This window comes from Lathyrus oleraceus, chromosome 5, assembly GCF_024323335.1.
Source record: "Lathyrus oleraceus cultivar Zhongwan6 chromosome 5, CAAS_Psat_ZW6_1.0, whole genome shotgun sequence".
NCBI lineage: Eukaryota > Viridiplantae > Streptophyta > Magnoliopsida > Fabales > Fabaceae > Lathyrus > Lathyrus oleraceus.
In genome coordinates this window covers 312,782,352-312,801,845 of record NC_066583.1, presented here as the reverse complement: position 1 = coordinate 312,801,845, position 19,494 = coordinate 312,782,352, and positions in this window count along the sequence as shown.

The following is a 19,494-nucleotide window of genomic DNA, read 5'->3' as shown; positions in this document are numbered from 1 at the left end:
TAAGCTGAATTGGATGCTTATTCACTATAGATATGAGAATTCCACCTAAATATTTAAGGTTGCATACAATAATATCACCAACATGTTAAATATTTCTTGGATACTTCAAAGATGAAATTTCTCAAACCGACCATCGTGAAAGCTTCAACAAAATTGCACTCCTTGAAAAGTCACTCATCCAAGTAGCGATATCAAAGATCTATCCATCAACATAGTACGATTGTAGTTGTTCTTGCTCTTGAGTTTAGAAGGTTTCAGAGTGGTAGGAGGATGAGGATTGGGTGGTACGGTCTCCTTTGGGTGTCATTATGGTTATGATGAAAGGTTTTCTCTAAAAAAAACACTAAGATAATGCACAAAAAATATAGTATGGGTGTGATGAGAAAAAGACATGAGAATATACCTTTTTATAGCCCATGCCTAATCAATTAGGATCCTCATCTAATCGATTAGGTCATTAAACGCATGCAAGTGAACGTTAAAAACTAGTCATTGTGTTGGTTTCTAATGTCCTAATAGACTATCTCATGCCCATAAACGATTATTTGGCATGCTAGTTTTTAAATTTTAAAATTTGAACTCTCCTAATCGATTAGGTATTAAGTCTAATCGATTAGTTAGTGCATTTTTAGCCTCCTTACTCCTTTTGGGCCTTGGGTTGGAAATTGACTTTGGCATATTGTTATTTGCAGCTTTGCTAATTATTTCTGCACTCTTTCTCATGGAAAAATATGCTAGAAACTCATATATTTTGTTAGTAATAATAATGTTAACGTGAAGAGAAAATATAAAAACACTTATTTAAAGGGTTAATCAGAGTTTTATGATTATTTAACCTCTAATCAATGTACTACCTAAAACCTCCCCATTTTTATGAAACAATTATATGTTGTCGTAAGTTCTTCTCTGCAAATCATTGGATACGAGAGTCGATAGTAAACCACGAGATAGATTAATCTATTATAGATTTACCTTCTCAACCTACTAAGAGGTTAACTAATCATCACATATAAAAAATGTTGAGACCATCCTCAACAAACATTATCTTTGATCGCCATTGTTGATTTACACCTTCATCAAGAAATCTTGGACTGTAAGTGCTAGCACACATAGTCACCACCACAAACATCAGGTATACTCAATGGTATACTTATTTCTTTGCACAACTTCATTTTATAGGCGCTATAAACTCATCAAAGTTGCAAAGCATTCATCATGGTCAACTTCTTCGTATGATGCTTTCAAACAAATTTTATCTTCTTCGTTGGAAAATGATTCTTAGAAGGTTCTACCAGAGCTTGACTATTCGAGGTTCCTCCTTGATGTTGAATCTTTAAATGTATTATTCGTTAATACTTCCTTCTCTTTTCTCTAGAATGTTCCATTATATGAGACTTCTTTTTCATATTCTCTCCTTGTTGAAGTTCCTTAATTTGATGTTAAATCTTCAGAGGATCATTCAACCAATGAGATTGTTCTTTTGAAGAAGATTAAGGAAGTTGATTTGTCTTAACAAGAGTTCATTGATAAATTTACTAGAGATACTTATAAGTTAGAGCTCACGCCTTCATCCTTTAACAGTTGAATCAATTCATTCAAAATTTTGACAATTTTTCCCTCTTAGATTTTTCCTAAAAATTGTAAACATTCTCATCTCTCGATTTAAGGATTGGATCAAATTTTTTATTAAAATTCTTGATTCTGAGATATTTTTTAGCGATGAAGGTTCTAACATTATTTCCAAAATTTCTGAAGGTAGAGAAACATTTATAAAAGCAATATTCATCTTCTTCTCCTTGTGTGTTAATTCCTTCTTGTTCGACACTTGGAGAAACTTCATATATAATTTCAAGAATATCCCACATTTCCTTGGTGGAATTACAAGTATGGACATAGAAAATTTTATTTTCATATAAATACATAACTGAAAAAAAATTGGTTTTAAAATAAATTTCAAGCTTTCTCTTTTCTTCTACAGTCCAAAGAAATCTGGGTTGTCTACTACTTCATCATTAACTTGGTGAGTAGGAATAAATAGACCATTGATTATAGTTTCCCACAATTTAATATCAAAACTTTGAATAAATATTTTGAATATAGATTCTCACAATTCAAACCTATTACCATTAAATGGTGGATGTGTGTTTAGAAAAGTCATCTTGTTAAAATCAGTGTTGGAAGTCATCTTTCTCCTAAGACGATTAGTCCTTAAACATGAATTAGACTATGATGCCACTTGTTGAACATGTGACTCCATAACAGGGGGGATTTAGAGGTTTAATAATCGCTTATTAAAAATAAGATTAATTTAAAAATTAAAGTATAAAAACATTTTGATATAAACATTTGAATAAGTAGCGAAAGTTCGAAGTAAGGGAATTAAAAAGGAAAGTAACAGAGTTAAGAGAATAGAGATAACATGAGATATTTATAGAGGTTCAATATTAAATAAGTAACCTACAACTCTCTCCAATAATTGATCTTGAGAGTATCCAATAATGCTTGAGAGATTTTAGAAGGTTAAGCACATGAACCCTTTATACAAGGAAATGAAGTTTCAGGTTGAATTCGAAATAACTAGTGAACAAAGTTTGAAGCGGTTAGTCTCCAAACAACGAACAGTATTGAAGTGGTTAGTCTTCTCTCCAAACAGCAAATAGGCTTGAACCAATTAGTCTTATCGCTAAACAAATATTTGAATAGGCCGATCTCAAACCAAGGTGGAGTTTTGAATTTGCTATCCTTCTAACCAAACTGTGGTTTTACACGGGATAACCACGAACTAAATCGAGATTTTTACTAGGTTGATCTTGAACCTATTGAGCTTTTGCACATGATGAACTCATAAATTGAGTGATATTTTATACAAAGCTAGTCTTGAACCGATAAAGCATTTAACTGGAATGAGTTCAAGAACCATTGTGAAGATTTTTCTCGGATTATTCTTCACGAATCCAAAAAGAGAGCTTTTATTCAATGGCGAAGCTCAAGAACCAAACAAAGACTCATACTAATCCTTAAAACTAAATAAAGAGTTTTTACAATGGTTTACCTCAAAACCAAATAATTACTTCCTAAGGAAGGATGATTTACTTACTCAAGAGACAACATTAGTGTTGATAAATTTATAATAAAATCGTCACTAATAACAAGTATCTCACTAAACTTAAGAGCGCTCACAAAGCACTACGATTAAAATATGTGTGAAAAATATCGAAATGGTTTAATGAAATTGAGAGAGTTTAGAAGTGAGATATTTCTCATTTTTTAGATGGTTTTAAATGGTTGAGAGGCTCTCTATTTATATGCCAGGAGATAGTGTAAAAATGGAAATTATCCACGAGCCTTTTAAATTTCCTAATTGATTAGATTCTAAGTGAAATCAATTAGGTACTTCAAACAACTATTATTATGCACTACTACATATAAGATATTTCATAACGGTCAAAATTGACATATAACCATGGATGATGATCCTGAAGGAAAAGGGCGATCCAAAACGCAGCGGAATTTAAAATTTCTCCTTTAGTGATCCTTACGAATGGGCATGATCAGTGATAGAATTGTTACCTCTTGTGATGATTGAAACCTTTGATGCAGATCTACGGAGTGATCACGAACGTTGAACAAGGACAACGCCTCTACCCAGTCCACACGAACGAATTCCTTCAATCTCAGTGCTAGCTGCTACGAATGAAGGCTTTGAGTGAGTGTGAGAGAGAGAGAGAGAGAGAGAGAGAGAGAGAGAGAGAGAGAGAGAGAGAGAGAGAGAAAAGAAAAATGTAACTGCATTAATGCTTATGCACAAGGGTTCTATTTATAGAACCACTTATGTGGGCTACAAGCTAAAAAGCCCACTTAAGTGTATGTGGCCCATATTTTATAATATGCCAAAATCACTTAAGCATGTAGTACCTTACCATATTTCGTACTCTACTTAAGTACACCGTACCTTACGATGTTCTACAATTCACTTAAGTGCACCGTACCTTACGGTGTTCCTTAGTTACTCTATCTCTCATCAATCCGTCATTTGTGTGTGACTATGTAGGTTTTCGCGGCATTGGCAATTATATTAAATCAGTATTTAACATAATAAACAGTGAGCGGTATCTAGCAACACATCACTGCTACCCAAGACACGAAAATGTCATGTGATATGACAAATCCTTTTGTGATAATACTTATGTGTACAATTACCCTTTTTGCCCTTATGTCTATATTGAACACAAGGCATAGACCGTGTCATCTTTGTCCAGTTCAATATTGGGCCCATAGACATTTATCCTGTTATGCAGGATGGGAAAATTCCATCCAGGTCACTCATGTTCCTTAGCATACTTCGTGGAGTACCCATCAACTGTCTTTATGATCATCCAGTTACGGACAACGTTTGATCAGCAATAAAGCACTCGACTCTACATCTAGGGTCCATAGTGGTTTCAGGTCGAAGGGTGGTATACACCATTATCACCATGAGAATAACTTATGACACTTTGCATAACATTCTATATAATATTCTCATAGTGGGTCAATCCAGTATAAATATTACTCTTAATATTCATACCTATGTTTAATATTTGATAACTCCTTATCCATGATCCATTAGATGTGATCATTAGTCTATATACATAAAAGTCTTAATGCTTTAATGTTATCCCACTTCACAATAAAGCTCGACTACGGATACTTTAAGAATAGTGTCCTTATGTTTAATGTGATCTCATGATTAAGTCATACTTGATACATTAAACGGACTAGCTATTCTAGGGACTTTATTAAACAAATAAAGAAAAAACCTTTTATTATTAATAAATAATTCAATACAAGTACCAAAAGTATTGGCCTCTAGGGTTTACACCAACAATCTCCCACTAGCACTAGAGTCGATCAGGCATACCCTTAATGCCCATAGATCTAGTATGGCCATCATGCTTCTACTGCGCAAGAGGCTTTGTCAGTGGGTCAGCAATATTGTCAAGTGTAGGTACTCTGCATATTTTCACATCTCCTCTATCTATTATCTCTCAAATGAGGTGATAACGCCTAAGTATATGTTTGGATCGTTGGTGGGATCTAGGCTCCTTAGCTTGTGCGATAGCACCATTGTTGTCACAATAGAGATCAATGGGATCTACAATGCTAGGAACTATGCCAAGTTCACTAATGAACTTTTTGATCCAAACAGATTCCTTTGCTACACTTGAGGCAGCAATATACTCGGCCTCGATTGTAGAATCAGCAACTGTATCTTGCTTTGAACTTTTCCAGCTCACAGCGCCACCGTTTAAGCAAAACACATAACCAGATTGCGATCTAAAGTCATCCTTATCTGTCTGGAAGCTAGCATCGGTGTATCCAATTACAGTCAGCTCTTCGTGACCTCCATATATCAAGAATGAGTCCTTAGTCCTTCTCAAATACTTAAGGATATTCTTGACAGCTACCCAATGAGCATCACCAGGATCATATTAGTACCTACTCGTTGCACTTAAAGCATACGAGACATCTGGTCGAGTACATAACATGGCATACATAATAGATCCTATTGCAGATGCATATGGAATCTTATTCATGCGATCCCTTTCTTCCTTAGTTGAAGGGGATTGTATTTTTGATAGACACATGCCATGTTGCATAGGTATGAATCCTTTTTGGAATCATGCATATTAAAGTGTCTCAGTACTTTGTCTATGTATGTACTCTGACTTAGGCCAAGCATTTTTTGTGATCTATCTCTACAGATTATGATTCCTAATATATAGGCTGCTTCACCTAGGTCCTTCATAGAAAAGCATTTCCCCAACCAAGATTTTACTTGTTGCAGGGTAGGGACATCGTTTCCAATGAGTAATATGTGATCTACATATAATACCAGGAAAACGATCATGCTCCCACTAACCTTCTTGTAGACACAAGGCTCATCTTCGTTCTTGATGAATCCATATTGTTTTACTGTTTCATTAAAACGAAGATTCCAGCTTCTGGAAGCTTGCTTCAATCCATAGATTGATCTTTGTAACTTACATATCTTTTGGGCTTCTTCTGGTATGTCAAATCCTTCAGGTTGTGTCATGTACACATCCTCAAGAAGATTCCCATTAAGGAAAGCAGTTTTGACATCCATCTGCCATATTTCATAATCATAATATGCAGCGATAGTAAGTAAAATCCAAACATATTTAAGCATTGCAACTGGTGAAAAGGTTTCATCATAGTCAACCCCGTGAATTTATTTATATCCTTTTGCAACCAGGCTTGCCTTATAGGTATGTACCTTACCATCCATGTTAGTCTTATTCTTGAAGACCCACTTGCATCCTATAGGGTTAACTCCTACAAGAGGCTCTACCAAGGTCCAAACTTGGTTTGTGTACATGGAATCCATTTCAGATTTCATGGCTTCTAGCCACTTCTCAGACTCGGGACCAGTTATGGCCTCTTGGTAGGTCACGGGCTCGTCTTGATCCATGAGTAATACATCACCTTGATCAATTATGAGATATCCACATCTCTCAGGTAGGTGACGTATCCTGCCTGACCTACGCTGGTCTTGTTGTACTTGAGCAGCTTGCTCTTCCACAACTACTTGTGTTTCCTACTCTAATTCCTCCGTAGGTGTATCAATGCTTTGTGATTCTTGAATTTCTTCAAGTTCTACTTTCCTCCCACTGATTCCTTTGGAAATAAAATCCTTTTCTAGGAAAACTCCAGTTCGAGCGACAAACATTTTTCCTTCAGAAGGATTGTAGAAGTAATACCCTCTTGTTTCTTTAGGATACCCCACAAATAAGCATTTGTCAGATTCGGGCTCAAGCTTAGTTGAAATTTGTCGTTTCACATAAACCTCGCAACCCCAAATCTTCATGTAAGACATATGTGGTTTCTTACCACTCCATATCTCATATGGTGTCTTCTCAACCTTTTTGGATGGGACACGGTTAAGTGTGTAAGCTGTTGTCAATAGTGCATGTCCCCAAAAGGAGTTTGGAAGATCGGCGTGACTCATCATGAATCGGACTATGTCTAACAGGGTTTGATTTCTTCTCTCGTATACACCATTCCACTGGGGTGTTCCAGGAGGAGTAAGTTGGGATATGATTCCACACTCTTTCAGATGGTCATCAAACTCTAGACTTAAATACTCACCACCTCGATTTGATCGAAGAGTTTTAATATTCTTACCTAGTTGGTTTTGTACTTCATTCTTGAATTCCTTGAACTTTTCAAAGGACTCTGATTTGTGTTTCATTAAATACATATAACCAATCTACAGAAATCATCAATGAATGTGATGAAGTACTGAAAACATCCTCTGGCTGGTATGTTCAGTGGTCCACATACATCAGTATGTATGAGGCCCAAAAGATCATTCGCTCTTTCACCTTTTCCTGTGAATAGAGACTTTGTCATCTTTCCAATTAAACAAGATTTGCATGTCTCATATGATTCATAATCAAAAGAGTTCAAGAGTCCATCTTTATGGAGTTTGGAAATGCGTTTCTCATTTATATGGCCTAATCGACAATGCCAAAGGTAAGTTGGATTTAACTCGTTAGGTTTCATCCTTTTAGTATTAATGTTATAAATAGGCATTTCGAGATCAAGGACATATAGTCCATTGCTCACTTGTGCAGTAGCATAGAATATATCATTCAAATAAATTGAGCAACAATTGTTCTTTATTGTAAATGAAAAACCAAACTTGTCCAAACAAGATATGGAAATAATATTCCTGTTAATTGCAGGTACATAATAACAGTTCTCTAACTGAATTACTAAACCACTAGGTAAAGTCAATACATAACTTCCTACGGCTAAAGCAGCAACCTTTGCTCAATTGCCAACTCGTAGGTCAACTTCACCTATTGCCAAATCTCTACTTCTTTTTAGCCCCTGCACATTTGTACAAATGTGAAAACCGCATCCAGTATCTAATACCCATGATGCAGAAGTAGATAAATTTATTTCAATAACAAAAATACCTGAAGTTGAAGTCTCTACTCCATTCTTCATATCTTCCAGGTACTTTGGGCAGTTTCTCTTCTAGTGTCCGGTCTTACCGCAATGGAAGCAGGTGTCTGCCTTTGCTATGCCTCCACTAGGCTTCAAAGCAGCAACAGTGCGTCTGGGTTTAGCAACTTCCTTGCCTTTCCCTTTCTCACCCTGCTTGGTGGGTCTTTTGTTCTGTCTCTTTCCATTTCCGATTATCAGAATGGACTTCCCTTTTGACTTCAAATTCTGCTCAGTAGTTCTTAACATGGCTAGCAGTTTAGGAAGAGATTTGTCCATATCATTCATATTGAAATTTAGGACAAATTGACTGAATCTATCTGGCAACGATTGCAAGATCAAATCAGTCGCAAGTTCCTTTCCGAGGGGAAAACCCAACCTTTCAAGGTTTTCCACATACCCAATCATCTTGAGCACATGGGGACCTACAGGGGCTCCCTCAGCTAACTTGCCTTGAAAAAGGGCTTTTGAAACTTCAAACCTTTCATGCCTTGCTTGCTCTTGATAGAGCATCTTCAGGTGTTCGATCATATCGAACGCTGCCATGTTCTCGTGTTGCTTTTGCAATTCTGAGTTCATGGTAGCTAGCATGAGACAAGCAGTTTCATTGGCATCATCGACATGCCTCTTATAAGCATCTCTTTCTGCCTTAGGTGCAGAACTAGGAGGTTCCTCTTCAGGAACAGGTTTCTCCAAGACATACAGCTTTCTATCATGTTTGAGGACAATCCTCAGGTTTCGGTGCCAATCCAGAAAATTTGTCCCAGACAATTTTTCCTTGTCAAGGATTGATCGCAAAATGTTGTTAGAGGTGTTTATTGTCATGGTAATATACATGAAATTAATGAAAATATAAGTATCAATAACATATTTAATTAGGCCTTTAATTAAATATGCTCCCACTATTTTAATCAAAACAAATGACCCTTATCATTTGATTCGGAAAATCCCGTTGGAAGATTTTCTAGTGGGTCGAGATCCATATTTCACTTTGTTCTAAGTCCGCGTAGGCGGATTATACAAAACTAGGTTATTTAGGTAGGAACTCCTTCCAATTGTATCTAATACAACTTTCAAATATTTTAGTTGGGTGAATAACTCCTTATTCCAATCCATCACATGGATCATTTCCAACTCTTGCTTCTAAACATATATAATCTTATTATAATTTGTTTAGTTAAGTTTGACCCATTATTTTAGCAATTGGATATTACAATTATCTCATCGCACCTTACTAATATAGAACATGCACCTCGCATATGCAAAACCTACATTATCTGATACTAGTCTTGATGAGTGCTAAAACTTGGAAAACATAAACTTAATATTTAATTTGAGAGAATTGCAATTATTCTAATCTCACCGGCTTATTTATCATATAAATCGTCTCTCACATGCATTAACATACATTCACATGCATCAACATACATAATGAAACAGTTATGGCCCCTAGCGCAATTGTTCTCCCAAGCCAATGAGAGAACCTAAGCTAACCTAATAACGATCTAAGCTTCTCCAAGCAAGATCTTCAAGGTTGTCCTCCTTTGATATTGAATTCTTCTCTTTCTTCATAACATTACATTACAGAAGAAACTCGTTTTACATACGAGGGATTGAGATGAGAAAAGAAGTTACATTAAGAGATTAAAAGGAGAGGCACGACACGCAGGTCGTATTTTAAAACCCGAAACAAAATATAGGAAAACTAAGGCCATAACTGATCATCACAAGACAATAATAATAAACACATTATTATTATTATTAATTTTAATTCTTTTAATTAATTAACCCCAAATTAAATTTCGGCGACCGATCACATTACGCAGAGTTAACTGGGGGTCCGAAATTTTAATGAACAATTCATTTGAAATCGACGTTGTTTTGCATCAGCACAACTCTTGCGCAGTCACAAAACAGAAACCCCGAGAATTTTGACTCTGTGAATGTGACGACCGTCACAAGCAGGTTACAACCGTCACGTCCAGCTTATTACGACCGTCACAGGCCCATAACGAACGTCACGCGGCCAAAATAACATAAACACCTAGAATTCTGAATCTGTGAACGTGACGACCGTCACAAAGAATGTTACGACCGTCACGTCCAGCTTGTTACAATCGTCACAGGCCCATGACGAACGTCACGCAGCCAAAATCAACGCTTTTGAAACAGTCAACAGACGTGATCCAACAGACCCTCAATTCACAGCTCTTAGATGGCACAACCCTTGTGCCGTCACTAACCTTAATGCACCAATTTCAGACCTTCAAACACACCTTGATTTTTGATTCAGTATGATTGATCAACATGTCATTACTTCACCATACTAATGTCGGATTCCGAAGCAAATGACCATTGATCGCTTAAAGGAAAACAACCATTAAGTGTTTGAATCAACGAAACAGAAACAGTATATCATATATACCGTATTTTGCATTAGGATTACTTATATCATATATATAACTTGATTGATCTCAATTGCGTAACCTATGGACGATCGATGTATCGCTGCTTCACCATACTAATGTCGGTTCCAAAGCATAGTCAACATCAATCATCCAAATCGTACACACATGATGCCAAATTTAATTACTCGTTTATTCTTTGATTCATTCTGTCTTTTAATCATATTAATAGAGAAAATAAACAGCTATCAGATGCATGGTTTCGTAAGTGGCTCTGATACCACTGAAGGAGAAGGGTGATCCAAAATGCAACGGAATTTAAAATTTCTCCTTTAGTGATCCTTACGAATGGGCATGATCAGTGATAAAATTGTTACCTCTTATGACGATTGAAACCTTTGATGCAAATCTACGGAGCGATCACGAACGTTGAACGATGACAACGCCTCTACTCAGTCCACATGAACGGATTCCGTCAATCTCAATGCTAGCTGCTACGAATGAAGGCTTTGAGTGAGAGAGAGAGAGAGAGAGAGAGAGAGAGAGAGAGAGAGAGAGAGAGAGAGAGAGAGAGAGAAACGAAAAATGCAACTGCATTAATGCTTCTGCATAAGGGTTCTATTTATAGAACCACTTATGTGGGCTACAAGCTAAAAAGCCCACTTAAGTGTATGTGGCCCATATTTTATAATATGCCAAAATCACTTAAGCACGTGGTACCTTACCATATTTCGTATTCTACTTAAGTACATCGTACCTTACGATGTTCTACAATTCACTTAAGTGCACCGTATCTTACGGTGTTCCTTAGTTACTCTATCTCTCATCAATCCTTCCTTTGTGTGTGACCCTGTAGGTTTTCGCGGCATTGGCAATTATATTAAATCAGTATTTAACATAATAAACAGTGAGCGGTACCTAGCAACACATCACTGCTACCCAAGACACGAAAATGTCATGTGATATGACAAATCCTTCTGTGATAATACTTATGTGTACAATTACCCTTTTGCTCTTATGTCTATATTGAACATAAGGCATAGACCGTGTCATCCTTGTCCATTTCAATATTGGGTCCATAGACATTTATCCTGTTACGCAGGATGGGCAAATTCCATCTAGGTCACTCATGTCCCTTAGCATGCTTCATGGAGTACCCATCAGCTGTCTTTATGGTCATCCAGTTACGGACAATGTTTGATCAGCAATAAAGCACTCGACTCTACATCTAGGGTCCATAGTGGTTTCAGGTCGAAGGGTGGTATACACCATTATCACCATGAGAATAACTTATGACACTTTACATAACATTCTATATAGTATTCTCATAGCGGGTCAATCCAGTATAAATATTACTCTTAATATTCATACCTATGTTTAACACTTGATAACTCCTTATCCATAATCCATGAGATGTGATCATCAGTCTATATACATAATAGTCTTAATGCTTTAATGTTATCCCACTTCGCAATAAAGCTCGACTACAAATACTTTAAGAATAGTGTCCTTATGTTTAATGTGATCTCATTATTAAGTCATACTTGATACATTAAACGGACTAGCTATTCTAGGGACTTTATTAAACAAATAAAGAAAAAGCCTTTTGTTATTAATAAATAATTCGATACAAGTACCAAAAGTATTGGCCTTCAGGGCTTTCACCAACAGATCCATGGTAAAGTTGAGTGTGGTAGTAAGTGGGCTACTTACCACTACGGGTTATTAGTCGTGATAATAAACTGGAAGTTGCGCTACATATCGCCATGGTTGTAGTAAACAATCATAGTGAAAACTCAAAGGTCCTGAGTTCGGTACCTAGAAACGCCATTTTTGGCGTTTGTTTATCTATATAGCACGTTACTTGTGTCTGTTCGTGACGTCTTGACTTTAAACACCTATAATTTCCCCATACAATAAATTATGAATGAAGAATAAAAAATATTTACTTGTTAGTTTTCCCATATGCCTTTTTCATGATTATTAAGAATAATATGCACATCATCTTTATCAACTTCTTTATATGAAGTAGGCACTTGTGTTGCATAAGAAGGAGTTGAAGGAATATCAAAATTTAAATCATGATTTCTAACACTATGAGGAATGTGTTTTTCCTAGAGAACAATTGATCATCTTTTATTAGAAGGGTTAGTCACATAAAACACTTGTTTTGCTTAGGTAACCATGATGAATGGTTTGGTCATATAAGTTGCCTTACCAAGATCAAACTGTGTGAATCCTAACTCATCAGTTTGTACATCAATGTTATTGCCAATCCACTTGCATTTAAATAAAGACACTTTGAATAAAACATAATCAATCTCCAAAATCTCCTAAATCACCTCAAAGTACACTTTAGATGCCAATATATGATTCTTATCGTTTAAACTATAGAAATACATGAATTCGGCCTCAACCATAACCCTACTATTTTGTATTGTATTTTGATCATCTTTTGATTTTGTATAAAACAAAAAAATAGTAATCTCGTATGCAGTCCAAGTAAATACATTAAATTTTGACATGTATGACATCCACTTAATTGTCTCAGATGCACTATCATTATTGTAAATCCTTTCATTAAACCAACATATAAAATTCTTGTTACCTCTTTTAACAACCATTTGTCACTCATTAGAGGATATATTTCCTTGAAAAGTCTTTTGTGAGTAGATAAGTGTCGCACCTCGAAAAAAATGAGAATATGACTTAGCGAAGCGCAATCGCACGCTTGCATGATGGACTAAGCAGAGTCTCCGCCGAACTTTATTTATTCCTAAGAAGGAAAGGGGAAATAATAATAAAACCCAAGAAAGAACGACAATGATATTGGTTGTCGCAACCAAATTAGGGTTCGGGAGTCGATTATGAAAGGGGGAGGTATTATCACCCCCACGTCCGTTGTACTCAACGGGAACTATTAGGTTAATTGTGCGCTTCAATGTTAGCTTAAAAATGTTAGGCTTCTCAAGTTATTATGAGGAAAAGAATGATATGATTAAAAGAAAAGAGAAAATGTTTTTGGATTTGGAAACGAAAGGGACTAAACCTAAGTTTTTTTATTAATGGGCCTGACAAGATTTTGCAATCCTGCTCATACATATCTCAGTAGAGAACTCAAGACACACATAGTTTTGGGTAGAAAAATGTTTGTTTGTTGGTCTATTTTAGCAAAAGCTACATTTTATTAATCGATGAAGAATATTGTTTTACCCAAAACAAGTGAGGAGCAGACGTTTATATCACATCGAATGGATTTACAAATCAACATTCGGGAAAATGTCACTTATCTCAACTCAACAATTATGGATGAAGCATTATTTTGCATCAACTTAAGATAAAACGTCTTTCATTTTTTAAAAGGTTGTAAAGATTGCATGGCGGAGAGAAAAAAGAGTTTGATTCGTTGAAGGTCTTTTGGGTTAGAAAGACGAGTATTTATGACTCACAAGCTTTTACGACTTGGGTCTAATACTCGAGACTACGTCTGGACCTTACACCCAGGTAATCTTTTTCTTCCAATTTTATCAAGAAAAGGGTTTGAATATTTACAAGTGTTTTGAATGGAAGACGAACACTTATGGATTGCAAACTCTTACAACTTGGGCCTAACATTCAGAACTACATCCGGACCTTTCACCTATGTAGTCTTTTTCTTCCAATTTAGTTATGAAAGTGGTTTGAAGTGAGTTTAGGATAACTGAAATGTAGACAAGTAAATGCGAGCACGCAAAAGTAAAAGAGTTCATTGTAAGAAGGCCCAAGAGTAAGCCACGAGACAAAAAAAAATTGAAAGCGATTGAATTTAGCTTGTAGCTAATCTAGAGTGAATTCATGTAAGAATCACTCTATAAGAAGCCGAGCAACAAAGTTTATGCGTCCAACCAATTTCGAAAGTTAAATTGAATTTTAACTCCGAGATCGTAACACAATGGAAATAAAAACAAAACAGTATCACACGCGTACAATAATTACATTCAACACGCATCGTACTCGAATCACTCATGAGATAAAACCACACTAATTAAAAAATTATTTTAATTAAATTTATGATGTTTTTTTCTTCTTTTTATATATACCCAAATTAAATTTATCATTTAAGTAATAAATCATTTATATAAAAAAATGGTAAAAAATTAAATAAAAAAAGAATGTAGAAGATTTGTTCTCATGCATTATCTATATTTCTATTTATTTTGTTATCTCTTAATGTATACATACATACATCTATTTATTTTGATATCACTAATTAAACAAACATTAAATTCACACACCTACAACTAACAACTAAACACACATTAAAAAGAACAAAAATCCACATGCCTGCAATAGTCAAACGTATCGAAAATGGACCAAATCCTGTTGATACGTCTATATCATATACAAGGAAAAATTCCCATGCATGTAATTGAATATACATAATATAAACATACTCACACTCATGAATCTACTACACATAAGGAGATGAACAAAAGAACCCTCCATGTTAAAACCAACCGATCTTAATCTACACAGTAACATGTATATGAAATGTAAATCATGGCAAAATGAAATCAGAGGGAGAAAAGAGATTACTCTGTGAAGACATGGTTGCAGATCAGAAACACGAGTGGTTCAGTTATGATATGGATACGAGCATGAATCGCGTGTGATTGTGTTTTTGGTGTGTTTGAGTTGTTTTGTTGTATCGAAACCCGTTGTCGGTGATGGTTGTTGCGAAGAAGGATGAGTTTGTGGAGTGTTCTTGACGACGATGAAGCTTGATAGTGTTAGATACATGTTTTTCATGATTTGGTTGCTATGTCGATTTTGGTGGTTGAAAGAAGAGGATAAGATCGTGTTAACTTTGTAGCGAGTTGTGGAAGGAAGTTGTTGTAGCGGTAAATTCATGACCATTAAGATATGGATAAACTTAACATCAATAAAACCAGAGTCGCCACCGCGCTTTTATTATTTCCAAAGGAAAAGGGAAAAGTACGAATAAAACCCAAAGATAATAAGTTTTCAAATCAAAACTAATAAAATGCCAGAGATTACAGGTAAGGGGGTTGGTTACACAGAGGGAAAGTGTTAGTATCCAAAATGACCTATGTACTCCTAGGGAGCCCTTTTTTATGTGTGTATGTGTTTTTGGTATAAAAGATGTTTGTAACAAATAGAGTGTGGGGATGAGAAAATAACTCATTAATTATATATTTATGTTTGACAAAGACCTTCGGACTTGTGCCTACGTACCAACATAAAAATGAGGGATCAAAACCTCGTAGTTCGTGGTATCAATTTCAAAATGAGTGGATTGCTTTTAACAAAAATTTAAATTTAAGAGAGGCACAAAGGGCCTAAAAGAGTTTGAATGAGTGTTAGTTCTTTTTGTCTTTTGAAATTTTAAGTCAATATGATTAGATTTATTCACATGTCTCATTTAAGAAAAGAGTTTAAAAAAAGCAATGGCATAAGGCCAAAGTTTCTAATTTATAATAAAGTCTAAGTTTAGAAATCACAAGCAAAGAAGGTTTTTGAAAATGGGGAGAGATTTTGGAATTTAAGAGAATAGGAGGAGATGAAGAGACTAATCCTAAGCAAAAATTTAAAAGATAAAAGTTGAAAAGATCTGACCAATGGGATGCAATCCAATAGACAAGAATGTCATATAGAAACCCATTTTTCCTTTGGACTTTAAATCAATCAATATCAATAAGCAAGTAGTAATATGAAGAGCAAGGCATCAAATAAAGATAGCCATATCCAAGCAAGCAACTCCATAGTCTTCTTCTTAATCTTCCAATGTATCATATGACATACTCCTTGATTGGCTCAGAATAAGGCATTAGACACAAGTTCAAAGTAACATTTGCATCAAGACCATGTGGTAGATGAATTCATATGGATCCCAATACTTGCATCGGATGAAAGCTCAAATCATAGTAACTTGGTCTCAGAAAATGTTGGTATTGGCCAAGTCCTTTTGCATAAAGAATGTTGCCTAACTCTAAGTCCAAAGCTCAGATCAAATCCAACAGTCCACACAAACATTTTTTAGGGTTTTGTTGTTTGTTAAGTATTTTAAGGTCCTAAGACCACAAACACAAACAAGATACACAAACAAATATATACAATCATAATATATGGCTCAAGTGAGCAAAGTGAAAATAACATAAACATAAACAAGTTAAATGATATGTAAATGGCAAATGAAATGGTAAGTGACCTGAATTTAAATGGCATAAAGTAAATGACTTAAAATTAAAAGTAAGATTAATAAAGATTAGTCAAATGTTAGTTGATTAGATGTTAGTGGCGTTTTGCTTTTCAATTGTTTAAGTTATTCTTTGGAGAACACCCAACCCTCTATTCACAAGCATGGATCCTTGAACCAAGACATCTTCCAAAGGAAGGGAAAAAGGCCAAGTTTCCATACAATACCATGGAAGGGGGGAGACTTACAATCTCACTTACTAGAATGATATGCCTTTGGGTCAAAATTTAGCGCTATGTTAAGCAATCGTAATTGGACTTATGTAGAAGTCACAACTATCTGAGGTCGGGCGATAAATTTTTTGGGGTTAATGCATGTTAGAGATATGGTATAATGAACCATACTCCTAAAATATATCACACGCAAAAAGAAAATGATCAAAGGATGGACCTAATCTCATCCATACTTGTATTGGTTCATCTAACACAAAGTTATTGATGAACCAATTAGCCTTAGGATATTGAGACTTCATTGGTCAATGAAAGGGATGGACTAGAATGGATATAAGATGAAGAGGAGGGGAAATGAGATCAACACAAATTGGTCATGGGAGGAATTTTATCAAATTAAAATCATTCATTCATTTTAGGAGATGAAATGTACATTTCATCAATCCCCTAAATCCAATGATTTTAATTCAACAAAAGTCAAATCAACCTTGACCAAAGCCCAAACACATAGTCAAACTTCACAAGTCAATAAAAATGGATCAACATAATTTCTACACAATTAATCAATTAAAAATCAAATAAAAATGCATTTAAATTGAATTATGTTTGATCAAAAACCTAAAACCTATTCAAAACACCAAATAAATTGCCAAGAGATTTATCCTAGGTCAAACAAGGTCAAAGGACCTTAGACAAAAAATTTCATAATTTTTGAAAAGTCAGAAGTATTTTTAAACAATTAAAAATATGCAAAAAAAACAATTAAATCATGAAAAATATCAAAATTAATCCAAAAAATAATTTTAATTCATAAAATGAAAGAGGAAAATATTAGATTTTTTTTTGTGAAAGTCCCATATTTTTTGGATTAAAAATGAAATTAATATGAATTAATTAAAAATAAGGGATTAAATGAAATAAACAGAAAATAAAAAAAATAAGGGACATCTGATCTCCCTCATTAATTGAGGTGGCAAATCAGATGGCCAGGAGCACGCATTCCACATGTACACGAGTCAAACGTGTTGCAGGCATGGTAATCACAATGGACGCGTGAGATTAAAATGTGAGAACCAAATCAGATGGCCTGGATTGATCCAGCGCACCACCGGAGCCCTAGCTCCGGTCATCTTCTCCGATGAGCACCACCGGTCTGGTCCAAGCTCAACTCAAAGGAAAATGAAAAGTGAATACACTAATTTGAAGGAAAAATGCTCAGGAGCATGACTCTGGCCTCAATTTTCTCCAATTCCAAGTATATAAAAAGATACAGGGATTTGAATTTTGAGGATCATGAATTGAGTTGCTTCGATTTGACCTCAAAGCAACTCAATCTTCTTGTCTACATTGATAGGACTTCAGACAACCAGAAATCAACAAGAATGATGCAGAATTGAGGGAGAATCCAAGAGATGAAATTTCTGAAAATTTACCTTCAATGAAGCTTCAGATTGGCACGATCTTGCTTTCGATTATGCTTGGCCTTGCTTCAGATGCTTGTTGGAAGTGAAATGGATCAAGGAAAGGTATGGACTCTTGGAGTTTCAATCTTAAAACAAATGGAGAATTGGAACTCTATTTTGAAAGAAAATCTTCAAGCTTATCTTTAAATGGTGAGGGTTTGGGGTTGCAGGTTCCAAGCTTGGGCATGAGGTCCTTAATTCTGAGCAATAAGGGTCTTATTTATAGGCCATGAGATTGATTTCCACACACTTCCAATTTTAGAAAAATTTGAAAATTCTCTTTGCATGCTTGCATGGGCGTGTGATAGGCCCTTCAAGTGATGTAATCTGATCCAAATTTGAGTGAAAGTCATGCTAAATTCATGTTGGAAGGCCATGCAATTATGTATGAAAAGTGGAAGTGGAAAACATCCAAATGGTCCTTCAACTTACACCCATGCGCAAGTCCTTCATACTTTGGACAAATGAGATGATCTTAGACTTTTTGGAAAGGTGATATCAAGGGGAACAACTTTTATGTTGAACACGTTTTCATTTGAAGCTTGCACCATGATGAATTTCGAGGTGGAAGTTTGAGAAATCAAACATATTTGAAAATTTTCTAAGTCCCAAGTCAAATGTTCACTTCTTCCACCTTGAATAACCTTTTTTATGGACTTCAAATGAGAAAAGTTCATTCATAAAAGTTGTATTTATTTCAAACCTATTCAATTTGATCACAAATTTGACCTCATTTGGATTTGGCATGAAGGAGTTATGCATTTTAGAAGTTGAGGAAAATCACTTGTTCAATGGTATTGGTCCAAGATGACCTATAATGTTTCCTTTTGGCCCATGGATTTGAAAGTTGAGTTTGAACTTCCTCAAAACATAAAAGTTGAATTAGACATATTGACTTTGATAATTCAATTTGAATGACCTTCATCTCATACAAATTGAGCAAGTTATGGTCTTGGGAAGTTGACCTCCAAACTAGGGTTCAAACAAAATGACATATAATCTTTCACTATAAAAATGACTTTACAAGAAAAACTAGCTCTTGACTTCAACATGAAAGTTGTTTGGAATGTCATTTTAAGTAAATTTGCTCTTTGAATCATTTTCATATGACAAAAATTGTAGGAGATGGGGTCTTAGGAACCCTAGTTGTGACTAGTTGACTTTCTCTGGTCAACCACCATGAACCA